The sequence below is a fragment of the Canis aureus genome, chromosome 32, assembly GCF_053574225.1.
Source record: "Canis aureus isolate CA01 chromosome 32, VMU_Caureus_v.1.0, whole genome shotgun sequence".
Classification (NCBI taxonomy): Eukaryota; Metazoa; Chordata; class Mammalia; order Carnivora; family Canidae; genus Canis; species Canis aureus.
The window spans coordinates 37,363,301-37,382,673 of record NC_135642.1 but is presented as its reverse complement, the minus strand read 5'-3'; the positions used below and the strand labels follow the sequence as shown (position 1 = coordinate 37,382,673).

The window sequence follows — 19,373 nt, the reverse complement described above, 5'->3', positions numbered from 1 at the left end:
GTCTCCGAAGGAGACCAGCTGCCCTTCTGAATTCCTGCCCCCCGCCCCCCCCTTGCTCTGTCCACCTTGACCTCCCAGCTGAGTTCCAGCGTCTCCATGCGTGCTCCTCTGCTAGGGCTGCCGTGACAGGGCGCCACAGGCTGGCTGCATTAAACCCCCCCACAGTTCCGATGAGATCAAGGGGCTGGCAGGATTGGTTTCCAGGGAGCCCTCCCTTTCCTGGTGCTCACATGGCTTTTCCTCTGCGTACCGCACACTCCTGTGTCTCTTGCTTCTCTCATAAGGACTTCAGTCCTACAGGATTAGGGCTCCACCTTTCTTCCCTGGTTCATCCTGAATCATCTCCTCAAAGACCCCATCTCCAAATACAGTCACCACTGGGGGTTAAGGCTTCAACATATGAATGGGGAGGGAGGCGGGGGACAACCACTTCAAGACACCGGGTGCACCTGGCTCTGCTCTGGGAGATGCAGACTGCTGGCGTCTACTGGGTGACCTCGCACTGTCCCCGTGGCTCATCCTCCATGAAGGCCCTTCTGTCACCATGCCTCGCCTTAGCATCCTTGTGTGTACTGGATCATGATTATTTAGAGGTTCCAGGCCAACATCCCCTCCTCTGTGCTATCTTCCCATCCATTCATTCAACTCAGTCATTGCTTTGGTCAGCCACTCAGCCACCCAGCACCTAGTTTAGTAAACCAGTCACCTGCTAGAAGCCGGGCACTTGCCAGCCCTGGGACTTTGATGGTGCATGAGTGCACAGGACAGGGACAATTCTGCATCTGAAAGCAGCCGACCTGGCTACTCTCTCCCTAAGCCCAGGCCACCTGATATCTGTCACCTGCCCTGCCAAACCCAAACTGGGCAGGGGGCTCTCTAGCACCTTCCTGCTCAGGGGGAAACAGGCGTTAATCCCATGGGACAGCTGTTTCCAAGCAAGGGGTTGCAAAGCTCTGTGCCCCCTCCTCTAAAATAAAATTGCACGCATCCCAACAAGAGAAATAACTATGTGTGTGTGCATGACTCGTACAAGCAGTCCCTCTTTGCCCACAAAACAGATTTGCTTCCATGAAATACTTCTATTAGAAGAGCAGAACGGAATTACTTCAAGACACCTGGGTGGCTCAGTGGTTGAGCATCTGGCCTTCGGCTCAGGGTGTGATCCCCGGTCCTGGGATCGAGTCCCACATTGGGCTCCCTGCATGGAGCCTGCTTCTCCCTCTGCCTGCGTCTCTGACTTTCTCTCTCTGTGTCTCTCATGAATAAATAAATAAAATCTTTTAAAAAAAGAAAGGAAGGAAGGAATTACTTCTTTGTGTTCTTAGTGGGGAAGAAAGTGGGCTTTGCTTATCTCGCTGAACTTCCCTTCACTAGGGTGGAGAGCTATGAAACTCACAGCTACCATCCTTTCCCCACAAGGGGCAATAAAAGAGGAGACACCCCAAAGCAGGCAAATTATGGGACCCTCACCAACCAGGGCAATAAGAGCCCCAGGAACCATGGAGATGACCGCTGGATCCTGTTTAACTTGGGGACACAACAGAGCCAGACAGGAGTTAAAGACACATGTTAGAAAACCAGCGAGAGCCCTTGTGCTCCTCTTTCTCTTTAGTGGCCTGAAATGTCTGTATCAAGGTGAATGAAAACGTCTATGTAAAGTATGCGTGTGTCAGAGTCAGACCCTAATGTGGGCCAAATATCCCAATCGCTGCGATACCCTCCTTGCCTCTCACTAGCTTCCCTTCACGGCACCAAGAGTGATCTTACATGAAAAATTGGGAATCTGGGACTCCTGGGTGGCTGAGGTGGGTTGAGCGCCCACCTTCAGCTCGGGGCGTGGTCCCGGGGTCCTGGGATCGAGTCCCACATCGGGCTCCCTGCATGGAGCCTGCTTCTCCCTCTGCCTGTGTTTCTGCCTCTCTCTGTGTCTCTCATGAATAAATAAATAAAATCTTAAAAAAAAAAAAACAACCCTGGGAATCTTTTAATTTTTTCATCACAAAAGAATACACACTCGAGTGACCCTTTTAAACCTAAATCCAGTGTCATTCCCCTGTGTAAAGCCAGTAAACAGCCCCCTCCTCTGCCCTCAGGAACAAATCTGTGGTCCTTGCACATTGGATACTGGAGGCCCCCTCTTCGGCCTGCACCCAGCACGGCACACGGAAGCCCCGAATGCACTCAGCTTCTTCCTGGCCCATGGAGTCTGTTTCTCTTCTCCGGGCCTTTGCACATGCTAGTTTCCTCTCTCTCAGCCACGTTTCCTAACTTGGTCAAATCCTCCTCCTCCTTTGGGTTTCTGCTCCAGGGCCACTTCCTCAGGCCAGCCTTCCGATTCCCCTCGACTATGTTAGCTGCTCCTGCCCCAGGCCTCCTTGTACTTCCCTCTGCCTCGGTTGTGAGCATCAGGCCCCACACCCTGCACTGCCCTGCACCTGTCCTTGACCGTCAAGCTGCCAGGTCCCTCGTTTTATCGTCAGTGCTTACAAAAAGGCAGCACTCGGGGGATGTCGGGTGAAGGAAGGCCCAGTGACAGGTGGGTCCCAACATCCTTCCCACCGTCCCCGCTGCCCTGGTGGCCAGGGAGGCATCTCATCCATCACTGCATCCCCAGGGCCCAGCCCAGGGCTTGGCACACGGCAGGTGCTCAAGGACAGTTGGTGGCCTTAAAGAGGAGAGGGCATGGGGGATCAAGAAGATGACTCCGCTTTCCGGATGGTTTTTCAAATCTCTCCTCTCTGTCAGCCGTTCACACACCCAGAAACTCGCCCACCACCCCATCCCTTGAGGGAGACACACACATTGCAGGGTGCCACTGCCCAAAAGGCTGGCTGGGAGGTATCCTGTCTCTTTTAATTAAAAGCCAGACAGGCGGCCTCCTCCCCTCTCATTCCTCTGTCTCCAGGTCACTTCTGGAGACCAAGAGTCAGCAGGACAGATGAGAAGGAAGTGCGGTGGATGTGGAGAAATCGCTGGGTTTGCATCTCTCTTCTCCCCACCCCCGACCCTCCTCCCCCACTCGTCTTCCCCTGTGGGGGACCAGGCGCAGGGCTGAAGGGCCCAGCAGCCAGGAGGCTGGGCCCTGGGCCAGGGCTGCCCCCGCTTGCTGTCTTCATTTCTTCTAGTCTCTTTTTCGTTCCCACTCTTTCCCCCAAAAGCCTGGGCATCCCTTCTTCCTCAGGGATGGGAAAGACAGAGAGCTGTCTCCTGGTCATCATGCAGTCGTGGGAGGAAAGAGGGTCTCCAGAAACCACATCGACAGAGAAGCTCCCAGGCCTGGGCCTTCGGGTAGGACCGAGTGCCGAGAGAGGCTTCTAGCAAAAACCCCTTTTCTCCTTCTGAGCCCTATGAGGCCACCACATCTGAGGCTCCACTCCAGGTAGGCAGGGAGTTACCTATCTTGGAGGAGCTTGTTACCTGGTATGAAATGAACCTGGTGTACACTTGGCAAAGTCCGCTTCTGGGCAACTGTGCTGAAAAACAATCGTGAAGCACAGACCAAGCACAGTGGCAAAGGGGGCTGGGAGAAAGAGAGATTCCAGGAAGGCTTCCTGGAGGAGGCGGCATTTGAGCCAGACCTTCAAGGAGGAGGGCAACTTCCACAGAGAGATGGCACTCAAAGCAATGGAATTCGGAGTATGTGTGTGTGCTATAGATGAAAGGGTATTTGTTTAGTTGTTTGTGGAGGAAGGGAAACTCCCTGACCTGCAATGAGGCTGAGATTGAGATCATCGGAGTGTCTTTTATCCCTTGCGGCACAGTGTTGGGGTGGATTGTGGATTCCCCCCCCTGGGGGGGGGGGTCTGCTGAGGTTGCTTGCATCCCCTCTCCCCAGCCCCAGGCCCCGTGTGGAGGGGGGCCCCCAGTCCAGCAGCACCAACAGTCTACGAGGAGGGACAGGCAAGGGTCCCCTAGCCGGTCTCCAAGGATGCAGTTCATTAGAACACCTCCCTCGTTGCCATGGAAACTCCAGCCCCACAGAGGCTGGGTGAGAGTTCCTGAATTCACTCAGGCCTCGAGCACAATTAGCCAAGATGAATTTTTGAGCTGGAGCATAATGAGACCCGGACGTCCGGAGAGCATATGGCAGCCGCCCAGGGGACGGGAGAGCCCCAGCAGAGCCCACTGCTGTTAGGAGGTCACCAGGCCACCGCCTCTCTTGGGCGAGAGGTCTGGGAGGCACTGGGGAACACTTCCCCCCCTTTAGAATTCTTCAAGGGCAGCAGAGCCGATAGCAGTGTTGGGGGGGGGAGCGGGAGATAGAAGAATAGGCTCCCTATATCTGTCCCAGGCCCTTCCAGGGTCAGGGCTGGGGAGCTCTATCCTGCACCCTTTGATAGATTTGCCGACAAATGCATCTCACATGGCTGAAACCATGCTGCAGGCACAGAATAGCTCCTTCTGTCCGTGCAAAAGACAAATACGTCATTCAAACATCTCTACTCGAACATATACGGGGCCAGGCACGAGAAATGCATCACGGGATCCGTGGCATCGCACGCTCCCTCCCACTCAGGACGCGGGGCTTGCCCTCTGGCAGGGGAGGTAGGGCATCTTCAGCTATAACCCTCTTAGCACAGTAGTGACAGGAGAAGGACAGAGTTGGGACTTGAGGAGAGATCAGAGGAGGCTCCGTGGAGGAGGTGGCGTTTTGGCTGGACCCTGAAAGCAGGGGGCAGGAGGCCTCGTGAAAAGCACACGTTGAATCTGGGGGCAGCAAGCACACCAGTGTGGCTCGAGGGCGGGGTGTGGGCAGGAGCCATGGAAGTAAACGTGGTCGGAGAGGGAAGGCTTTGAACACCCAGCGAAGCGGCCTGGGCAGGGGGAAGCCAAAGAATATTGCTGCCCAGGTGGACAACGACTCCAGGTGCACAGGCTGGTAGGACTTCCTTCCTGCCCCCTTCCCTAATCCGGGGCAGCCCAGGCCAGCTTAGGCCTAAAGCCAGGACAGGCTCAGAGCAGGGCAGCCCAGCTCGTGTCCCCCTAGCTCCCGACCCCCAGCTTCCCTCAAGCAGCATCACCCTTGCGAGACTTCCAGAATTTCCAGGCAGAATGGGCGCTTTTTCCTGGCAAGGTTTCTGCACCAAACCCACAGCGCCCCAGACACAGACTAGGTGACAGATGAGCCCCTTGCTGCCCAGAGAAGAGCCCGGCATAGAGAGAGGAAGGGAGCAGGGAGGGCGAAGGTTGGCTGCAGAGCCACGAGTGGGAAGTAAGGAGTTGGGGAGAGAAGGCAGAGAGGCCCCCCGCATCTGGTGGGCTGGGCGGGGCGCCGGGGGGGGGGGAAATGGGGGGGACGCTTGCCAGGGACTTGCCTTCCCCCGGCTTCTCTGAGGTCCAGACTTTTTTAGAAAGCAGGCTTCCTATCCTGAGAAAATGGGATCAATTTTTTCCAGGAGGTTGCTATTAGCAAAATCACTGACCCTGCAAGACAGAGAAGCAGAGATGGCAAAACTTCCTGTTTGTTCTCTCTCTCTCTCCACCCCTCCAGCCCCCGCCCCCAGCCCTCTCTCTGGCCAGCAACCCAGCTCAGGGGCCCAGGAGCCAGGACACCCCAATTCCGGCCAGCCGTCGACCCTCTCCTCCTGAGCTTCAGCCTCTGGGGGAGCTGATTTTCTGAAAGTTGGAAATGCTCTCAGAGCCAAGCATGTGGAACAGGTAGGTGGTTCGGTTGAGGGGGGCTTGGATCTGGGACACGGCCGCTGACCGGAGCCGGCTCCTCCTTTGTGCCCCAGGAACCCCAGTGCCCCACTGACTGCTTTCTCTTACGTGTCCCCACCGACCCCTTGCCTCCAAATCGTCAGCCTGTGTCCTGTTCCCTCTCCAGCCCTCACCGTTTCCACCTGGCCGGCTCAGGCCTCCTGTCCCATCCACCACGATGGCCCCTGACAGGCCTGCTGCCCCCCGGCTCACCAAGAGCAATGGGTGTAACTGCAGGCCCCAGGGAGAGGGGCAGGGCCAGCCCCACAGCCTGGACCAGAGGTTGGCTGAGCCCCCTCTCTGTCCTGTGAGCCTCAATAACTCCACTAAAGCCTCCGTGTGCCAGCCCAGTGAGAGCTTTTTATTTGTTTGGCCCATTTTCCCCCTTGATGAGAGGGAAACAGAAATTAGAGGGAAGCTATGGGTTAAATGCAATACTTTTGAGGGACATTTCAAAAATGGCCAGGTAGCTAAAGGGCATGGGCTCCACAGTGCATCGGGCATGGGCTAGGACCCTGGCTCCACCAGCTTACCAGCTGTGGGACCCGGGACACGCTACTTAACTCTCTGAGCCTCAGTTTTCTCAATCATAAAATGGACACAACACACCCCGTGCCACCCACCCTCTTTCCTCACAGGCTGTTGAAAGAATGAGATGCGTGTAGAACAGTTAGCATAGTCCCTGGCACATGCTCAGCGCCAGGTAAACGTTGATCATTAGTATTTTGTTACTGGCGAATTCAAATCCTACAGCACCTCCCTCCTGGCCACCCAAACCTTGGCCAACCCGGAACAGAGGTGGGTGCCCAGCGGCCTGCAACGTAGCAACATCACTTCCCTCCTCCCTTCTTCTCCTTGACCCGAGAAGGCTGGGCCTCTTCTTAATTGCTCTTTGGTTTTACTCCATTTGAAATGAGCAGGGCACCAATTCCCCGCAGGAAAAAATAAATATGCTTCTGCTCAAAATACTAATGAGGTTGGACGCCAGGTGAGGCTGGCAGGGGAGGCCACCCCCGAGGACTTCTGCCGAGCCCAGCTGGCCCTGCGGGAGCACGCAGCCCAGTTTGGAGCATCCTCAAAAGGACAAGTGGGGTGGGGAAGCTCTGGTTTTGCTCCACGGGTACCGGCCAGGGGCTGGGCTGGCTCAGGTGACCGGTTGCGGCGGGGGGTGTGGTAATGCCCCACGGATCTGTGGATCCAGCTCCGGGAATACCTGGCTGCCATCTGCCTCTCCTCCCACCCAGTCACCGGGCCTGGAGAATCCTCTTCCCTGTGCCCCAGCCTCTGCCCTGGGTCAGCGCCTCATCAGCTCAATGTGGCTGCTGGGCGCTCGACCTCCAGTCTCTTCTGCCTCCTCTCCCCACTGCTCTGAGCCGTCATTCTCAAGCAGTCAGTCAACAAACAGTAGCAAGCAGGAAGCAGGTGCCAGCCTGTGGGAAGGAGGAGGACTCAGCCTCCTTTCTGACCCTCTGCCCTCACACTGCCCTGGACCAGGGCCTCTGGCTGCGCCTTCAGGGACAGGCGGCCTCCCCCACTCGGAGAGCTTGCTGCTCTCGGCCCGCAAGGGCTTCCCACACTCCACGTGGCTCCATCCCTCCCCTCATTCCACTCTGGGCCTCCACATCCCCCTTCCAGAGCCACCTTATCTAAAGTAGCCCGGCCCTTTGCTCGCCTATTGCCCCACCCCCAGCCCCAATGCACTTTTCCTTTTCTTTTTCTTTTAAAGATTTAATTTATTTATTCATGAGAGACACAGAGACAGAGGAGAGGGAGAAGCAGCCTCCATGCTGGGAGCCCGACGCGGGACTCGATCCCAGGACCCCGGAATCACACCCTGAGCCAAAGGCAGACGCTCAACTGCTGAGCCACCCAGGCGCCCCTATGCATTTGTCTCAACAGCCTTTACCACCCCCTGACACCCTGACATCCTAATATTTATGTATTTCTCTTCTCTCCTGTCTCCTGAGCCTCCAGAGCCAGTCCCTTGAGGGCAGGGGGGATCTTTTGTTCAGCGATGTTGCTGTGCCCTGTCACCTAGAACGGTGGCCGGCGGAGTATGTGCTTGATGAATATTTATCGTCATGGGATCTATTGACTCCATCATCTTTCTTCTCTATGAAAAGCTCTGGACTGGCTGATCCGCTACTGGCCCCAGCCTCAATCTGCACTTCTCTGGCTCCTCCCGTGGCCCCCGCCCCAGCTCCCAGCCCCTGCCCCCCACACTTGATCCTCTCTGGGCCACCCCAAAGCTCTGGATACCCCAGCAGCACTGCTGTCCTTGTCTCCACTCGCACCACATGCCCTGCTCGGCACCTTTCCGAATCCTGCTTACCCTACACGTCAGACTTGAACATCACCTCCTCCTGCGGGCCTCGTCCAGTCTCTCTCACGCCCCCGGCCTTCAGGACCTGCGATCGGTGCTGCCCCAATCACGTCTCGGGATCAGTGTCAGCCTCCCAGGCAGAACTCAGCTTCCTCAATGGTGGGGGACCCCTGTCCCCTCTGTCCCCTCTCTGAGCAGTGCCTGGCTTGGAGCTGGTGCTTCCTGGATCAAGACTCAGGTGCTTCTGACACTCACACCGTTATTGACCTTCACCTCTTACAAGGCCCATCGTGGATCTGGGAACAGCGAGCCAGTGATGTCGCTGGGAACCGAACCTTGGCCCCCGGAGAAGCCTCTGCAGCCCTGCCCCGGGGGCCAAACAGAACAGGGTGCAGCGTGGGCTGCCGGGACGCTCGGGGCCCAGAGCGCAGACTTTCACATCTGAAGACAAGGCCAGCCCCGCTGTCAGGGGGAAGCGCAGCCGTGCTCCTTGGTGCCTGCGACTCCCGCGGGGTCTAAACCGGACAGCCGTGTCCCCTTCCTGGGAGGAAATCCTGCCCGAGTTCTCAGAGACACATGCAGCGGGACTCAGCTGGAGGAGGAGGGAGGGAAGGGGTCCCGGGGGGGCCTCGGGCCTGGGAGCCTTCCCTCTGGCCTGACCCCGCAGGCCGCAGCTGAGGCTGCCGGCTGGGCTGGCCGTCCAGTCCTGCCTCCGGTCAGTTCTCTGGCCTCGAGCACTGCACAGCGGGGACTTCTGCGTGGTATAATGCTCCCTGCGCCCCTTCCTCCCCCTCCACTGCTCCCCATCCCACAGCCCCCCTGACTCTCCAAACACTGGCAAGAGACAGACAGAACTGGACTGATACCTCTCTCTTTTCAGAGCTGGAAACAAAGACCCAGAGAAGTCAAGTAACTTGCCCAAGGTCACACAGCACAGTAGAGGCAGAGCCCAGGACAGAACTAGGCTGAGATTTCAGTTAGTATTTGGAGTCACTAGGAAAGCGTGTGCCGAAAGGCTTTCCTGGGACCGGAGGCAGGGGGTTGGGAGGGCTTTCGGTCCCCTCCAGAAATCCCATCTCCCCCTTCCTTCTGCAAGCACACAGGCTCTGTCTGGCTTTAAATCCAAAGAAATTCCTTCTCTGCTCATTGGCTCTCAGACACGGGAAGCAGCCCGTTCCCTGTGGCTTCTTCCCTGGAGGATGCGTTCAATAAACAGAACCCCTTTCTCATCTTCCTGCATACATATTTCAGGAGGCTGAGAAACAAACAGATCTGCATTTGCTCTGCTGCCGGCTACTCAGAAATGGGGGCTCCTGTGACTCCGGCAGGACCCTCACCTACCCCCCGCCCCCCGCAGTGTCCCCCAGGCCATGGGAAATACAGGATGGCAGGGACAGCTGCCTTCCTGCAAGGGGGGTGGCCCACCTGGGCGGGGGAACCCGGTAGGAGTGGGAGAGTACAGCCCCGCTTTTTACCAGAGGCACCCCCCGGCCCATCCACCTACCGCTTGCCGTTCCTAGAAATGGGAGCACAGGGCCTGCTCGGTGTCTGTTGTTCTTGGGGATGCGTCAGTCGCTGCTGCCCAGGACCACAGCGGAGGGGACATGGGGTTCCTGCACAGACAGGCACCTCTTACAGGGAGGGGGTGCAGAGCCTCCAAGGGCAGGTGGACCACAGCTCTGGCTGGAAACCCTGGCAATTTAGCGGGCCAGCCCCCCCATGGCTCCCCCACACCCTCTTTTTGTTTATTCATTGTCGATCACGGAGCACATTACTCTTGAGCCAAGAACATTCATCGGCTCCCCATTGCCAACCGGATTTTGACTTCTCAGACTGTCATTTCCTGTGCTTCCCAATCCCGCCCCACTCCGGCTTCCCAGCCACAACTCCCTCCACTCAGTCACACCGCACACCACGGTTAGCTTGCTTGCTCCCTTCCCCGAGATGAGTCCTTCCCTCTCCTAAATGCTAGCTGCCTCTGCCTCTTCCCCTCTCTCATTCTTTTCTCTCACCATTTTCAGGATGGCGAATGAGCCACCTCCTCCCTGAAGCCTTCCTTGACCATTCCTACCCCACGAGGATCCCCCCTGCCTCCCCGAGCTTCCTCACGGATCGCCGTCGCCGCTGCCACCTGGGACCTGCTCCTGTGACACCCTCACGTGTGAGGTCTTATCATTCCGACTCAGTTACAAGTGTCTAGAGAGCCAGGTGCCAGCTTCTGTTTCAGCCAGGTATCTGGAGGATGAGGGCTGGCCCTGGACATGACTCCAGAAGGAAATTCAGCTTTAAAGAGATCTTCATGCCTGGACTCTACTTCCCGGAGAATCTGATTCTATGGTTCTGGCTGGAAGGGGGCAGAGAGGACCAACTACATCATCTGTAGAGGCCCTTGATCAAAAATTATAAAGAATTTCAAGATAGTATCTGCAGAACATCAAGCGTCACACAGGTCACAATCCCACGAAGCTGGTCCTGGGGGCAACTATTTAAACTTCCCCAGGGGATGTGCACCAGCCTTGAGAGCCACCACCAGTCATGACAATGTGGGGCCACTGAGGGTTCTGCACCTCTGAGCTCCCACGGCAGTAACGCGCCTCTGCGTGCCTGGGTTGCCCGGAGCACAAATATTTGTCGAAGGAATGAATATATGAACGGATGGAGGGAAATGAAGCTTGAACTAGAAAGCCGGGAAGGATCTTTTTCCCACTTGCTTTAAAAAATCAAATATATTAAATATTAATACTATATTATTAACAAGTCAATATAATAAGTCAATAATTGTTTTGTATAAAAAATAAAATATTCATAGTTTAATATTAATATACTAAAACACATTCAACATGCCCATAGTGCACAGGCCTTAAGTGTTCAGCTTGAAAAGTTTTTACACATGCTAACAATCACTTGACTCCCATCCCTCCAGACGGTTCTCTTGCGCCCTATCCCAGCTAATACTATACCCCACCTCACCCTGGGTCACCAATAAAAAGTGAATAGAATGTTCATCAGAGAAGGGCTCTCTGGCTGGAGGAGGCTGTATGGAAAAGACGCAGAAAAAAAAAAAAATAAAAAAAAAAAATAAAAAAAAAGGGCAGCCCTGGTGGCGCAGCGGTTTGGTGCCGCCTACAGCCCAGGGCATGATCCTGGAGACCCTGGATCGAGTCCCACGTCGGGCTCTCTGCATGGAGCCTGCTTCTCCCTCTGCCTGTGTCTCTGCCTCTCTCTCTCTCTCTCTCTCTGCATCTCTATGAATAAATAAATAAAATCTTTAAAAAAAAAAAGGAAAAGACGCAGAAAAGGCTGACCGATAGAGTTCCTGGTGCGGGAAGGGCTGCTGTTTATACGGAATGAGAGGGAATAAGCACAAAGTTTCCGACCGGCTCAGCCCTTGCTCAAAGTCACGGGGCAAGTTGTGTCAGAGCCAGGACTCAAACTCTGATCCTCAACCCCCAAGTTTTGTTAGCTTTTCACGACCTTGGCAGTCCGGAGTGTGTGTGCACACGCATGTGCACGGGGGCGTGCGTGTGTGTGCACGCCCTAGAGGATGTAGCTCAGAGGGAGGCGGATGGGGCAGGGTCTGAGGCTGGGCAGCAATAGGGAGTAAGTATATCCGTAAGCTCCTCCCGCACCCAGCCTTGGACCAGGTGATTTTATCCTAAGATAGCTAGAATGGCCTATTCAGTAAATGGAAGAGTCATATGAACAAAAAATGATAAGTCTCTATTTTACATGACATACAAAAATAAAATCTAGCAAGACTGAAGATCAGAACATAAAAAGCAAATGTCTAAAACTACGATGAAAATAAACTAGATTTATTACTTTAGAGTAACAGGATCACTCTGAGAACACAAATATGAAACAGTCACTTCTATTTTGGTGTATTGCCTTCAGAGGCATGCACCTGTGGGCACACAGATACACATCTCTATGTTCATCACTGCCTTGAGGTTTGTATGACACTAAATTGGACATACATACTACATTTTCATCAGTAGAAGGATAGATTAATACCGTGTAATTGCTATGATAGGAATACAGTATTTAGGAAGAAGGTGCAAATTTGACGTATAGTTACATAGATCACAATATATAATACTGAGAGGAAAAAAGCAAAATGTACAATGAAAAGATGTAACATTTGTCTAAGTTTAATAAAAATAATGCAAAGAAAAGAAAAAGTCCCAACCAGAGGGGGAAATGACTGAGCCAAGGTCACACAGCATCAGAGCTGGGGTTGAGGCTAAGCTGCCAGAAGCCGCCTGCACTGGTCTTCTCTCCACAGCACAACCCCGTCTTCCCAGCAGGAGACTTATGGCCCTCTGGGCCCTGCTTCTGTTTTCTCAACTCCCAGGACCAGCCTTTCTGGTAGCCCCAGGCAGGTGGAAAGCCCAGTACCGGGAATGCCACCGAGTGGGTATCTCCTTGGGGGGGGGGTGCACCTGCTGTGCTCACTCTTAGGTGCAGGGAGATACCTGTAGGGGATCCGGGCTGGGGGCCCGAAACCCCTGCCCCCACCTGGTGGCGTGTGAGCTTTGGGATGTCCACTCACTCTCTGCCTGTAGGTCGGGTTGGAGCAGACCCCCTAAAGGGCAAGTTGGATCGTATCACTCTGTTAAAACCCTGCCAGGGCACCTTGTGCCTCCCCAAGGTGCAGCCAAAGCCCCGCCACCAGCTCCCACCTCCCCTTCCGGCATTGACTCACCACCTTGTGCCTCCCCAAGGTGCACCCAAAGCCCCACCACCCGCTTCCACCTGCCCCTCCAGCATTGACTCACCACTCCCTACCTTACCCACCCAGCCACACCCGACTCCTGCGCCCCCCTCCATGGTGTGGTTCATGCTGTTCCCTCTCCCCAGAATGCCCTTCCCTTCACCTGTCTCTGCCTTCTCATCCTTGGAGAAGAGCTACGATCTCTCCCTCCAGAGACCCTGCCTGGCTTCCCTGCTCTGTGCCCCGGGCTCCAAAGCTCTGTGCACACATCCCTGCTCCTTCCACACCACTGCTCACCAGCTCCCCTGCGCCACATCCCTGCAGTGTGTGTTCTGGGCGGCCTGTCTGCCCCACTGGACGGGGATCCCTTGACAAGAGGGCTGCGTGGGTGCATCCCTGCATGCTTGGTGCATGAGCCTTGGGCCTAGCACTCAAGGGCAAATGCTTTTTGAACTTAACTAGGGCCTCATTTTATTTAGGGGCGAGGGGAGGGAGGGTGGTCAGTGGTCAGGATAGCAGGGCAGCCAGGGCGGACAGGTACACAGAACAACGGCCATCCCCCGGGACGTCTGGCTCACCAGCCCCCACTGCTGCCTCACTTTCCTCCTCTGCAACCTCTCCCCAGCTGGAGTCTCATTATCCTCGGGTCTCCTTATCTGCAGGCTGGGCGCCGTCAGCGACAGCCACTTAAGTCAGGTATTACTCCTCCTGGGGGAATTTATATTTTAATAACTTTTAAAAGGCCCAAAGGAACGGAGTCCTGGACACGGTGCTGGGAGGGTGAGCTTAGAAAGACAATCACACAGCACGACCAACGCCCCCCCCCCCCCCCCATCTGGCCCGCAGGCCGCTCAGTTTCTGCACGTCCACAGGGCAGTGCAATTGGGCACATAGGGGCCAGGTCCCCCCCTCCCCGCGGTGGGAGCCAGGGTGTGTGCCACCCTCTCTGAGGCTTGCTCTACCCCTCTGTAAAGTGGGGGTGATGCTAGAGTCATGGGGTACATAAGATAATGGATGTGACATCCTTGGCATGGAGCGCAGGCTCAGGGGAGACCATCGCTCCTGCTGCTTTTCTAAAGCAAAGGCCCACAGAGGATGCTGTCCAGCACTCGGGTTCTCCGGGGCGCAGAGGGGTGGCTTTGTGTGAGGCTCCTGAGCCCCCCTCTTCCCTCCGCCCACTCTCCCTCCCGCCCTCCCTCCAAGCCAGAGATCCAGGGAAAACTTTGCCGGGAGGCTTCTCAAGCCCTGATAAGGTCTGGCCAGAGGAAAGCTCTTAGCAACCCAGGCTCCCAACCCAGAGGCCCTTCTAATGGTTTCAGAGAAACAAAGGATTGCCTGCAGCCCAGCGTGCCAGAAGGGCTGGCTTCCAGGAGGGAGAGTGGGGCTCATGGGCCCCCCCTTTGGCAGCCAGGGTGGTAGCCCGGCAGATAGGGCACCTGGCTGCCAGATCTCAGAAATCACAGCCCCGTGGCCGAGCAGAAGGAGTCTCAGAACTCTCTCCTCCCACCTCGGCCAGGGCCAGGGCCACGACTCAGGGGTGGGGGTGGGGGTGCTCCTGGCTGGCTACCTGGGGAGCTCAGCCTCTCCATTCGGGTGCCCCCTGCCATCTAGGCGAAGTTCTCGAAGTCTCCTTTCTAGAACACCCCCCACCACCTACTCTGAATCAGTCCTTAACCTGATTTCTACCAAAAACCTAGAAAAACCCACTGAACTGAAACTCACCCAACTAGAGCCTGCCATCAACCAGAGGGATCCCCGCTTCCTGCTCGGCCACGTGTGCCCCCCCTTGACAAACCTTCCAGGGCCTGGATTTTCTCCTTTGCAACATAGGCGATCCTATCCCATCTCTTTAGAGTTCCATCCAGCTCTCGCAGTCCACGCACGTAGGGGAGCAAGGATTTATTTAGCCCAGGCAGCAACATACAGGGAGTAGCTCCGGCTTCCTCAAAATCCTGCCCAACCTTGTATTTCACACCCAGTACCCCCAAAGTCGACACCACACCTTTGACAAGTGCTGGGGAAAGATACCCCCCAAATCAGATATTATCCCTGGCCTCAGGGAGCTCACAATCAAGTCAAGGAGTCAAAGTTCAAGCTCCCAAAACAATCCCCCTACAACATAATGCGGTGGACCTTTACCTGTGGCTGGCGTGGTGGAGACCGGGCAGGACAGGAGCTCCCAGAACAGGGAATTAACTCAGATCGGGACCCTGGAAAGGCCAATTTCACAGGACGATCGGGGCCCTGAAATAGCCTGTGACCAAAACAACCTGAGTTTGTTCTCACACTCTAATGACTATGGCAGGAAAGCAGCCCTGGGGTCTGTAGAGGACACATGTGAGATTATGAAAAGTTATCAGATGGACCCTCAGGTACACAGAAATCCCCTTTCCCAGAATTCCAAACTTCTCGGAATCCCAAATTTCCCCCAGGCATTCCTGCAAAGTGACCTTTCACCTGGGGGTCAGCAGGGCAGGCACCAACAGCATTTTCTTCACGAAGCCTGAAGCCCAGCAGAAATGAAATCCTCTTGTCCCCTTCCCCCAACACCTTCCTTTCCATCAGCTGTTTGACGTCCTGGAAACTCCCGCAGAGCCCTGATCACAACCCGGGGAGCTCTGAAGTCATACTCAAGGTGTTTATTAAGTGGCTTGCTGCAAATCCCTCAAGCTAGTAGAGGATATTCCCTCCATAAACTCAAAGGAAAAGTGGGTCTGAGCCTCAGGGGTGCCAGGGTGTATCTGGAGCAAAGGTCAAGGTCCTTAGCCAGTGGGGGCTGGGTCTCTCTGCCAGGAGACTTTGGGCAAGACTGTGCTTTGGGATCAAGCTTCCCCCACGTCCTGCAGGGAGCTCAGGCCTGTGGGGATCCAGGATGATACAGATCAACGTTTAGATGCTTTATTTGTCTCACTTTTCAGACGAAAGCAGGACATCTGATTCTTATAGCCAGATCATTTGTCCCAAGCATCCTAAAGCAGCCGAAATAGAACAGGAAGAGGGAAAAGCAACTTTTCATCTGGCCCAATCCAGCCTGACGGAGTACAAACAGATGGAGGCTGGTCTCTTCTGCCCAGTGTGAGACAGCTCTGCAGTCAGGACAGCCGCAGGGGAGAAGAGGGTTAGCTGTCGTTGGATGCGCTGCCCAACTCCCAGGGCCATGGGACCCCGGTGGTGGCAGGAGACATAAGGGACTAGCTCAAGGTCACACACGGAGGCGCAAAGCCAAGAGCAGAGCCTGAGTCTTTTGCCTCCGGATCCCCCGCTCTGGCCATAGGTCTCAGGGTCATTCCTACCAGCCTGACCAGGTGGCAAGAAAGGCATGGAAGGCAGGCTCAGCTGCTCACCAGCTTTGTGGTCTTGGGAAGTTAGCTCCCTTCCCTCCCCAGGCCTCTGTTTCTGCACCGAGGGGCAGGGAAATGGTAAGAGGACATGAAGAGTGAATGAGGAAATAAGTATGAAATATTCTGTGGGAGCCTCGTATCAACGAAGACTCTAGAAAGGTCAGCTCCTTCTGCGGTCAGCTTCCTGAAAGCAGGGATCTAACACCTGATGAAAGGCTAGGCTCTGCCTTCTAACAAACCAGTATTTATTAAACGGATCTAAATTAAGATCAGGAGTCACTCTTGTGTTTCTAGAAAGTGTGGAGGGCCACGGAGGCAGGGGGCTGAACCAGAGGGCCTCGGACAGCTCCAAAGTTGAACCTTGAGTGCATGTGAGCGCCCACCCCGGGAGCCTCCCTACATAGCCGGTTTGGGCAGCTGGAGCCTCCACGGGTGTCTCCTCTGTCTCACCAGGGAACCAGGAAGTTCACTCTATCTCTAGAGTTTTATTTTATTTTAGTTTTATTTTTTTTTAAATTTTTTAAAAAGATTTTATTTATTTATTCATGAGAGACACACAGAGAGAGAGAGAGAGAGAGAGAGAGAGAGAGGCAGAGACACAGGCCGAGGGAGAAGCAGGCTCCATGCAGGGAGCCCAACGTGGGACTCGATCCTGGAACTCCAGGATCACGCCCTGGACCAAAGGCAGGTGCTAAACCTCTGAGCCACCCAGGGATCCCTAGTTTAGTTTTTTCCAAAGATTTATTATTATTATTTTTTTCATGAGAGACACTGAGAGAGAGGCAGAGACACAGGCAGAGGAAGAAACAGGCTCCCTGCGGGGAACCCGATGCGGGACTCGATCCATGGACCCCGCAATCAAGCCCTGAACCAAAGGCAGACACTCAACCACTGAGCCAGCCAGGCGTCCCCCTCCCCCTAGAGTTTTATTTTAAAGACCAAAGCCCAATCCAGGTCATTGGAAAGATTTAAGGACTAAAAATCATTATAATTGGGCCCGGTAAAAATATAAGGTGGAAATTTCCCTGCCAGGGCAAAGTTTCCTTTTGGAAAAAATAAATGACCCCTCCCTGGCGCTGCCTGCCAGCCAGGAGAGGCCCTGCCCTCCCGAACGCAGCCCAGGGAGGCTCCGCGAGGGGCGGCAGAGGCTGGACAACAGAACGTGGCACTTCCATAGCCCTCTTGCCCAGGTCAGATAGAAAAAGCGGCCCACGAAGGGCCAACCTCCCACCATCAGGAAGCCGCAGAGAGGAGGAGAAAAACAGTGCCAGAGCCAGGAGGCCCGGGGCTGGACCAGCCTCTACTGGGCCTCGCGGGACAACGTCTTGCAGCATCCTCGGCCTCTCTGTGCCCATTTCCTCCTTCCTGAAGTGGGAATACACCATGGAGTCACTCCGGGGCATAAAATGAGTGCATACCCGTGCCAAGCTCTCAGACCCTGGCACGCAGGAAGTGCTCCCGCTGAACTGCCTCTGACTCCGGGCCTCTGACATCGGCCTGAGCTCCTCTCTCTGCCTCCTCCCCTCACCTGAGCTCCTCTCCTTTTACCTGCTACCTCCTACTCATCCTCCCGTGAATCAGCTTAAAAGTCCCCTCCCCACCCCTCTGACTAGGTCAGGTCCTCTGCTCTTATCCTCAGAGTTCCCTGTACTCCTCATTTCACGAGCCCCAGGACGCTCATTGCAAGCATTTGTTTAATTTTCTGTCTTCCCGACGTTAATAGCCAACACTAACTGCCAGGCGTGTGGTAAGTGCTTCACACGGATCAGCTCATTTAATCTTTATAATAATCCTTCTAAGTGCTACTATTACCAATCCCAATTAATGGATGGGGAAACAGATGTTCAGAGAGGTTAGGCAACTTGCCCAAGAACAAACAGCAAGTAAATGATACGGGGCCATCTGTCTGACTCGAAAGCTGGCATTCTAAGCCACGAGCACCCTCTGGGAAACGGGGGCCATCTCGAGAGGGCCACCCACCGGGGCACAGAGCGAGTGTAAACATTTAAAAGGGTGAGGCCTGCAGGGCTGGACTGCAGACCTGTGTTCCCTACGCAAAGCTTGCTTCGTGGACATGAGAAGCTGTGCTTCCGTCACACCTGTTCTCGCACCTGGGGGCCGGCTGCCCTGTCTGATGGCACACACCCTGTGCAGGATGCCTTCCTTCTCACTCAGCTCACACTGTTCCCCCCACCCCTTAAATTAATACGTGGTGCTCGGCTCCAGCAAAGGCCACAGGAAGCCGAAGCAGAACACATCCACGGGTGTCCTCACCCTCAGGGCAAGGGCGAGCACACGTTGGGTGCCAGGGCCCCAGACGCAGAGGGAGAGCCCTCTCTGGGGGTGGGGGTGGGGTCAGAATAGGGCCCTGCAAGTTAGACGACCCACCGACCCACCCACCGAGCGCTCTGGGGTCTGACAGCCTGGGCACGGATCCCCACCCACACTCCCCCATCCACTAAACCTGCAACCCAGAGCAGTCCACTTACCCTCACTGAGCCTCTGGAAAATGGGATGGTCTGCGAACAGAATCCACCTCATGGTTGCACAGTCAGTGCGAGCGTGTGTGCCCAGTGCCCGCTTAATAACTGTTATTCTTGAGGGGATGGTGATTAATCTTCACAGGATGCGGACCATTAGCGACTGGATTGAGAAGGTTCTGGCTCCCAGTCAGAAGATCTGGGTGTGCATCCCAGCTCTGACCCACATTAGCTCTGGGATTAGGGTGTGGCCATGTTTTCACTCAGAGACTCTGTTTATTCGGCTGTAAATAGGGGGATCCCTCCTCACTGTGGGACCCTCCAAAGGATTCGTGTTTGTTTTCTGTAAAGGGGACTGTCCTGAGCAGACCTGGGTGCCTCCCATTGCTGGGTTAATTAATTGGAAGGAGGGTGCCAGCCAGAAACCAATTAGGCAGTCCTCTAGGGGCCTCTTGGGGGAGGGGAGAGGGTGGGCAAGGAAGGGCAGGGGGAGGGGCAGCTCCTCCTCCATTGTCCCCAACCCACTGCCTGGTGCCTCCTCTGCAGCTGGTCCCCCACTCCAGGCCCACAAAGGAGAGGCTCATTCTCAACAGCTTCTTTTCATGTGGAAGCCACTGGATTTGCATCTGGCCTGGCCTGGCAGGGCCTGCTCCGCGCCAGCTGCTCCAAGCTTCCCAGGCTATGGGCTGCACGGGGCCTGAGCCTATAGGGCCCACGGGCAGGGAAGGCAGGACACGGAACAAGCCGATCAGGAGAAGAGGGAAGGCGAGGGGGCTGGGCGCCCAGGGAATCTGCACATTCTCTCATCTCCTGGA

The 19,373-nt window shown here is 55.3% G+C and overlaps 1 protein-coding gene and 1 long non-coding RNA gene across 5 annotated transcripts in view; one reads left to right on the top strand and one right to left on the bottom strand.

Annotated features, from left to right (window-relative positions):
- The window catches only part of CORO2B (coronin 2B), a 134,446-nt gene that overhangs the window by 109,665 nt on the left and 5,408 nt on the right, over nt 1-19,373 (bottom strand). The window contains exon 1 of one of the 3 annotated variants that reach the window (XM_077881650.1): nt 18,568-18,694. The exons of 1 other annotated variant lie outside the window; for it this stretch is intronic. The gene's annotated coding sequence lies outside the window, so the exon portion shown is untranslated. Of the gene's footprint in view, nt 1-9,527; nt 9,669-18,567; nt 18,695-19,373 lie in introns of those variants that run through there. One more of the 3 variants, XM_077881652.1, reaches the window with a different exon arrangement.
- LOC144303453 (uncharacterized) lies at nt 3,971-11,310 on the top strand. Of its 2 annotated transcripts, none has more exons than XR_013370504.1 (4): nt 3,971-4,545; nt 5,492-5,658; nt 7,427-8,999; nt 10,045-11,310. It is a non-coding gene; the product is annotated as an uncharacterized LOC144303453 (long non-coding RNA). The 2 variants fall into 2 exon arrangements; XR_013370503.1 differs by having other exon boundaries at nt 3,971-4,879.